We start from the raw sequence: 7,146 nt of genomic DNA, 5'->3' as shown, positions 1-7,146 counted from the left end.
ATATTCACTCTCCTTTTATCTCTGTTTTGGTTTCCACCGACTCCTGAGGAAAATATCTGTCTCTTTAGCTGCTAAACATTCCACTATGTTCACCAATAATGAACCAATGTCATCAACTGTCCTAGATTTTTAACAAACAAACCTCAGCTGAATTTCAGCTCCAGCCCAATCCTTTTCAGACATCTAATAGCTTGGACCCAGGCTATATTTCACCCTGAGCAAACATTTTCATCTATGAAAGCCATTGAGCACTGCATTCTTAAATGCATACTGTGGAAGGCAGACTAGATATTAGAAGTTTTAAAAATAGCACAACTATGAATTCTTGAGAAAGACTGTGCACTTGAAGGGCACAGAGTTTTGAAGCTCACTTCAGAAGAGCCATGAACAGACCCAAGTTTTGTTCATTTGGGGACTACTTTTGAAAAAACAAAAATAAGAAAAACAAGAAAAACATGACGAAAGGTCTATAGCCAAGTGTCCTGTGAGACCGCAATGCTTGTTTCACAATAAACAGACAATAAAACTGCTGGATAGATAAACACGGAGATACATTTTCTATCCTTAAATCCTTACCACTAGGGGCAAAAATGTAACATTTGGCCTGAGGGTGGTGCCACACAATAGACTATGTTATTATCCATATCCTACAGTGAGCAGCAGGGTGTTTTGAATCACAGAGTTTTACAGTCTTCCATATTTTCTTGGGTTGAAGTTAGTAGCACTAGAGGAAAGGTCATACGGTAAGACACTCATGTTGTGTAGTGATTGTGATTACTGACAATGAGCTACAATACGTAACCTAAAAAAACATAGCTGGTTAAGAAAGGTTGAGAAGAGTTACATCAAAATCTTAAGTATTTGTGCTTTATGAACCTTTCAGAAAAAACTTATCTTTTAATATTCATGTGGTACTAAGCTTTTAATTTGACCTGACAGTGGCACCAGAGAGAAAGAGGGAGAGTGACCAAAATACTGCATTGCCCGTAGAGCTTTAATATGACAGACCACACAACAATACCATTGATTCATACTTGATCTCTGCATGTGATCCTCACCATGTTCACAGAATGGCGACCATGTAGCCCGGGGGTTCTCAAACGTATTACTCAGTGGTCCGCATCTGAAGGTCAGAGCTCTGGAACGATTGGCCATAACAAAATAACATTTACGCTCACTTATAACTTTTGAGCAGCATATACATTCAAGTTTAAGAAAAGGTCCAAATACATTCGAGCCAATGGAAGAAATTACATTCTTTGCCTGCACAAAAGGTGTGATTCCCAGATGAAGACACTGATACAATGTTCACTGGTCAAGCTACTGCAGTATAACCTGACTGCACCAGATAATTGTTACACAGAACCATCTGAGAAGTCATCATGGGAAACTGTTTATAAAAGAGCAGGCTCTTTCAAAAAAATACTTGATTGGATGAACCATCTGTCTATCACCGTCTGTCACGAGCCAACTTCAACCAATCAGATCAACAATCCATATAATGGAGTCAAACTCTTACAGAAGCCAGTCAGGAGTGAAAACATCTTTTCCATTGAGAAAAGCCTTTAGTGCTGTTCTCTGCTCTCTGTGGACAACAGTACACATCCTATCTATCCCCACAATACAATAAAACATAAATGGCAACCATGACTGACACTCCCTTCTCCTCAGTCAGGAATGCTCATAGAGGATGGTGCTGAAGGGCAGAGGAGGCTCTCAGATAGCTCACAAGCTTCATACAATTCTCCATGACATCTGAGTATTCTTTACAGACTACACACACACAGCACTGACTGGTGTATTATGCAGTGGTTTGACAGCAGGTCTGCATGGTGCTCTCAGCCTCTGGACATCTCCCTTCTCCTTCCCAATCATGGCTGGAGTAAGGCCACGACAGTCTGTCCCCTTTCATTACGTATCTGCATGATGGCTTCATAAATGTCCTCTCTACTGTGGCGATGTAGTGGGACTGGGCCCACCTTGGTGAAATATCTGACAAAGACACATAACTTGGCTTTGTCAGTGCTGTCGCTTGACTCACCCAGAGCAGGTGAAATGCTCGATATCATCAGTTAACTGCTTTACTAGGTCAAGTGACTCTATTCTCTTGGTGCTGTTGGATAATGGTAGTTGTGATAATGGTAGACATCTCTTGGTTCCTCCTTTCCATCGAACACAGCCTCAACTATCCCATCTAAACACTCCTTAACTACCTCTGCATCAGAGAAGAGCTTTTCTGATCTTTCCTAGCACCCAGGCCACTCTGAGAGAGGCTTCAGTTGCTTCCTCCTGCTGTGTCATAGCTCTCACAAACAATTTGTTTGTTGATTCATAGGAAGAATGTTGTCCTCACCTCTGTGTTTTGTGGATACTGCTGCACTTGGCATCCTAGTGATAGTTTACATTGTCTCTAACAATCCCGACTGTTTCTGCGGAAATCTAACACATGGGCTTTGTGCTGGATTGTGTTTGTCAGTCCACTTCTCTTTCAGTACTCTGTTTGTTTGGTAAACTTGTCCTATCTTTGTAAATTTTGACAACGACATCTTCACCTTGTTGGCGATGGAAAGACCTGCCCTGCTCTGCCTTTCGGTGCACATTAGAGAAACTAGTTAGCTTTCAGGGCTTTCTGCCAGAATGTCTTTTGTCGCAATTGATTAACATCACATCTCTTGTTATTGGGCCAGCACAAAACTGAAGCAGACATGGATCAGACAGTTATTTTTGGACTCAGACGGTATAATTGTATAAATTGTGTACTAGAGAAAACAAGACACATTCTGCGATTTAGGACCTGATAGCAAATTCTACTGTGTTAATGTGTGAACTCGGCAGCAACGACACAATAACACCACAACTCTGCACACAATACTGTCATGACAATGTTGTCAATAATAGGGAAATACGGTAAGCCACATTAAAACATTTACTGATGAACTGAAAATGTATTCCAAAAAAGAAAATGTTACACTTCATAAGATATTGTATTCATAACACAAGGTATGGGCTGGGATGCGGACCATGGTCTGGATCTTTGACATTACTGCATTGGAAATGTAATGGTTATGGTTATATTGAGCATACTGTTAAGGTTAAGCAACAAAACCAACTTGGGTTAAGGATGGTTTGACATTTTAGGCAATGTGCTTGTTGGTCTATTTTGTTGAGAGTAAAATGAGAAAACTGACACCACTCTCTATCCGCTAAATAGCTGGAAACCATCTATAGCAGCACCTGTAAGTTATTTTTTAGTCCATGCAAAAACAAAAGTGAAAAAACATCTGTACTGCGGACTATTTCTCACCAGAGCTCAGTGATTTCCTGGAGTTTGGAGACAAACTCAAACTTTTTCATTAAAGATTAATTTTGTACCAGGCTTTTCTCAGCCCTCTTGGTTGTGTCTCTTAACCACACCCAAGAGTCAGTACATTGCTGCAGCAAGGTGACAAATTAAACCACTAGAGGTTGAAATAAAAAAAAGGTGATTTCAGGTGAATTTTAGTTTGTCTTTAAAAAAAGAGCAAGATGAAAAGCTGAAAATGGAAACTCACAGCAGAACAATGATCAGGAATTAATCCCAGATCACTGATGTCAATGATCCATTTGCCAGCCTGACTTTGAATGACATTTACTTTTTAACAGTTTGGTTGTAGCTAGTCCCTGTTTTAGCAATGTCAGTTTTAGCAATTAAAATGATGACATCATCCTTTTTGTAACTATACATGCAAAACTGATATGAGGACAGGCTGACAATTGCAGTCACTGTCCAGCTGGTCAGAGACATAAACAATCTGAGTGAGGTGTCCAACTTTAGTTTAATTCAAATTAATGTGATCTAAACGCACAGACACTCCCAAAGGAAAACACATCACATTTAATGTATTCAGTATTCATTGTATGTCACGCTATACATTTTTGCACACTTGGCAATAACTCCTTTTTGAGGAAGCTGCATTTTGACACAGACAATAACCTTGGTATAATTACTGTATGCCTGACGAATTAACCTTTTAATGTGAGAAAAATATGCATGTATGTGTGAAAGCTTGTGTCTGTGTGGTTTCCCTCATAAACATGCCACACACACAGATTCAACAAGGGCAATATGCACACACAGTCAGCTCGTAGGTTGAAACTGCTTATTCCAGCTGATGGAGGGTATAATTCCAACATTGGAATAATAATGATGGCATTGTAATTCAGATGGATAGAGTAGAAATTAGATTCTGGGGCTTTTTGCATATTGTCATTATTGAGTTCTGCACCACTCTCTTCGTGAAAGTGAACTGAATTGAGAGATGGGATGGGTTTACATGTCTAACTTGCTGAAGCGACCCACAAGTCTCACCTTGCAGCAAATTGTGAGTCTGAAGTGAATCTAAAGTGCATCTTAATTATGTTCCAGAATGAAACAGTAACGCACACGTGAAGTTATGTACTTGCACAGGCACACAGAGCCACCCTGTTGGTATGCAACCTGAAAGTAAATGGCTGCAATCACATTAAACACCCCAGCAATTACAGTGAGAACAAACAGCATTTCTATATAGCATTTCTCATAATACCACTTCGTGGAGTGCCCTAATTGTCCTCCGTTTGCTGCAGAAAAATAATCTGTCACTCTCGCTTTGCTACGCACAAGCACCCAAACAGCTAATCAAAGAGCCAAACTTCCCTTTCTCTCCTGCACTCAGAACTGTCAAGCGTCTTTCAATGAATATTGAGCATCTTAGTGTCATCTAAGGCCTCATAAGAGAAGGATAAGATGCTCCTTCTTCTTTTTCACTCTTTTTCACTTCAGGCTGTGGGATGGCCTGTGGCGAGGGTTTATCTAAAAGAGAATTTCCCAGAGCCGATCAATAAAGTCTTGTGTTATGATTATTATTACTTAAGGGAGTCAGCTGCCTTTGTATTTTTATTGAGGGAGAGGGAGGAGGAGACCTAGAAAAAAATGTTCCTGTCAATACGTGATCTCTGCCTTACAAGGACAGAAAGGATTCGTGTGATTTAAGTATGTATTAACCATGACACCATTCTCAAGCCACATATAACATCTAAGAGCTCTGGGCTACATATCGATGCAAGCCCTAAACTGCATAGAGCACTTGTTCTCTGTAGATGGAAGAAAACTGCCCATGTTTGAGCTGAAACTCTCTAATAAACCCAAAAGATCAATGTACTTTAAAAGCCATTTGTACTGTACTGTCTATGTGACCGGAAACATTCAGCTACTGGGTGTTTTTTTACAGTATTTTACTGTAGGTATAATACTGTCTGAGAGACCTGAAATTAAACCAGGTGTTTTGTTTTAAACCTAAATCATGATATTTTCCTGTGCTTAAACTTAAACCAAGTAGTTTTAGTTCCTAAATTTACCCAGACCTTAACCTTAGTAATGGGAGATCAGAAAATCAGAATTCAGAAATGGTCATAGAAACTATTTTTGTAATGTAGCGGTTTTGGAAGGTACAGGGAAATTATATTGATCTGCTGACATAGGCATTTGTTGTTTTCCAAGGTGTGTAGTTTTTGGTAATCCGCTACATGTTACAGTACTTAAAGGACCAGTGTGTAACATTTAGGAGGATCTATTGAGAGAAATGGAATATAATGTTAATAGGTATGTTTTCATTAGTGTATAATCACCTGAATACAGGAATCGTTGTGTTTTTGTTGCCTTAGAGTGAGCTGTTTTTATTTTCAAACGCCGTGGGTTACCTTCCATGGAGTCCGCCATGTTGACCATGTTTTCCAGCAGCCCAGAACGGAAAAACCAAACACTGGCTTTAGACAGGGCCTTTCGCGTATTTTCAGAATTTCATCCACCATAGTTTCTGCTGCACACTTCACAGCCTGTTCTTCTTCTCCTCAGGTTGTCAAATACATATGTGAGTGATGTTCAGTTGGTTGCAATCTCCAACTTCACTGCTAGATGCCACTAAATACCACACACTGGTCCTTCAAGATAGGCTTACTGTATAAAAGAAACGTCTAAGTGGCAACTGATTTTCTACATAAAAAACACAGGTATGAGCAAAAACTTACTACTAAAAACTGTTATAATTATTTAATTTATTTGTGCACCAAACTAAATACATAATAAGCCTGGGATACACAATATTACCTCTGCACTCTGCTCCTTTATTTTCAGTTCTTATTTACCCTCCACATCCCATTGTCTTGCCACTTGTTTTTGCTACTGTTTAGTTCGGTTGGTGGTGCAAATAGAAGAGGAAAATAGAATTAATGAGCCTCGGGGTAAATAAATGGATTCTGGCATTCAGCTCCCTCTTTTTCTTGCTCCTTGTTTCACCACAGTACTGACAGTTTAATCAGTTCTTCATTTAATGATTTAATCAACCTTTGAAAAGGTATTTTTCCGACCCAAACCGCTTCACTTGGTGAGCCTTCTGATGGTCCCAATCGTAATAAAATAAAGCACTCCCAGTTCTGCTTAACAGGGAATTAGGCAAAAATGACTATGAGCAAGGATACATTTGAGAGAGTGATGAATAATGCCAACCTAATGAAATCCTTACAAAACTATTTTGTATGCCTCACATGGTTAGCTGGCCCAACATTCATGACAAGTTTTCCTTAATTCAGGTAATTCGTAAGGCTAAAACAATCTCAACTTGGACCTTGAGGGCAACCCATTTTAGAGAGATAAAAAGTTGATCATAATCAGCCCCACACATTTATCCTCAAATGTAACAGCGGTGCAGTTTAATCAAATGCGTAATCACACGCAGACATTAACATGTTTGCCAGGGGGATGAACACGCTTTGCACCCACATTAGCTTTTGTAATAGATGCACATAAGCATAACTCTTATGGTGTTTTACAAAATGGCTGATAGTTGCGATCACTGCTCTGCTGCTGGATGAGGGACACTGAAGCCAAAAGTTGATAATGCTTCTCTGCAAAGTCAGAAAGCAATGCTGAAACCCACTCAACTGTAGCCGGCCTTATTGCCCTCTTTCATCTTCTGTCCCTCTTTCTTTTACCTTTGATCTTACATTTCTGACTTCCCGATCCTGTTCCGTTGTAGCACTTACACCTGTAGACAAAGCAGGAAGAAAGAAAGTGTTGGGCTTTTAGTAAAAAATTGTAGACACGCACACAGAGGCGCATGCACGAGTACT

Source organism: Morone saxatilis, unplaced genomic scaffold (assembly GCF_004916995.1).
Source record: "Morone saxatilis isolate NCDOM2014 unplaced genomic scaffold, NCSU_SB_2.0 Contig7, whole genome shotgun sequence".
In the NCBI taxonomy this organism is placed as follows: domain Eukaryota; kingdom Metazoa; phylum Chordata; class Actinopteri; family Moronidae; genus Morone; species Morone saxatilis.
Note: the sequence above shows the minus strand (reverse complement) of the source record.